The sequence below is a fragment of the Dipodomys ordii genome, unplaced genomic scaffold (genome assembly GCF_000151885.1).
Source record: "Dipodomys ordii isolate 6190 unplaced genomic scaffold, Dord_2.0 Scaffold425, whole genome shotgun sequence".
Classification (NCBI taxonomy): domain Eukaryota; kingdom Metazoa; phylum Chordata; class Mammalia; order Rodentia; family Heteromyidae; genus Dipodomys; species Dipodomys ordii.
In genome coordinates this window covers 28,269-29,237 of record NW_012267641.1, presented here as the reverse complement: position 1 = coordinate 29,237, position 969 = coordinate 28,269, and positions in this window count along the sequence as shown.

The window sequence follows — 969 nt, the reverse complement described above, 5'->3', positions numbered from 1 at the left end:
CCTGGTCATTAAGGCTCTGAAAGCTCAAAGTCATTTTACTGTTGTTGGTTCTGGGTTTTCCAATGCATATTGTAATACTCGACGGAGAGAAGAAAATAGATCATAGCATCTTGTTATTCTGAGACCTTATGTTTGTAATCTTCATGCTCACCACCCACCTCCACAAGTTGACAGCCCTCTCCCGACACCCCAAGAGTAAAGTCCCAGCAGCACTACCTAGCCATCGCCTAGCCATCGCTACCTAGCCTAGCCAAATCCACCCACATCACTCTGCTGCTCGTCAGCTGCTTCAAGTGTTTCTGTTCCTCCAACAACATTGTGAATATTTTTCCTTTTACACAGTAGAGAAAACATCAACGTTGGACATGATCATTTGTATTTTATCATGCTGCCCAATCGTGTCCCCTTTTTTCCTCGTGAAGTATAATAAAATTCTTTCCAATGTAGCACCTCCCTGTCATTGATAACAATTACCAGTTGTCAGAAAGCATTCAGTGGCTGATTGGACAGCCAAAATCTTTGTGCAAAAGCAGAGAAGATTCTAGTATCGTACATGGGGGAAAAACCTGTGTGGGTATTGAACACTTGAAGGGTAGTTTGAATGCAGATATGCCAGATTTTGTTTTTGTTTTTGCCAATCCTGGGGCTTGAACTCAGGGCCTGGGAACTCTCCCTTTTGCTCAAGGCTACCACTCTACCACTTGAGCCATAGCACCAATTCTAGCTTTTTCTCTTTATGTAGTAGTGAGGAATCAAACCCAAGGTTTCATGCATGCTAGGAAAGCACTCTACCACAAAGCCACATTCCCAGTGATATGCTGGAATTTTAATGCATTGAAGCTTTGAAGTCTTACTTGATGTACCTTCTGTGTTTGTGTGTGTGTGTGTGTGCGCGTGCGTGCGTGCGTGCGTGCGTGCGCGCGCACAAAAATTTTATATTGTTTCTTTAAAATATTATTAGTGGTTGAA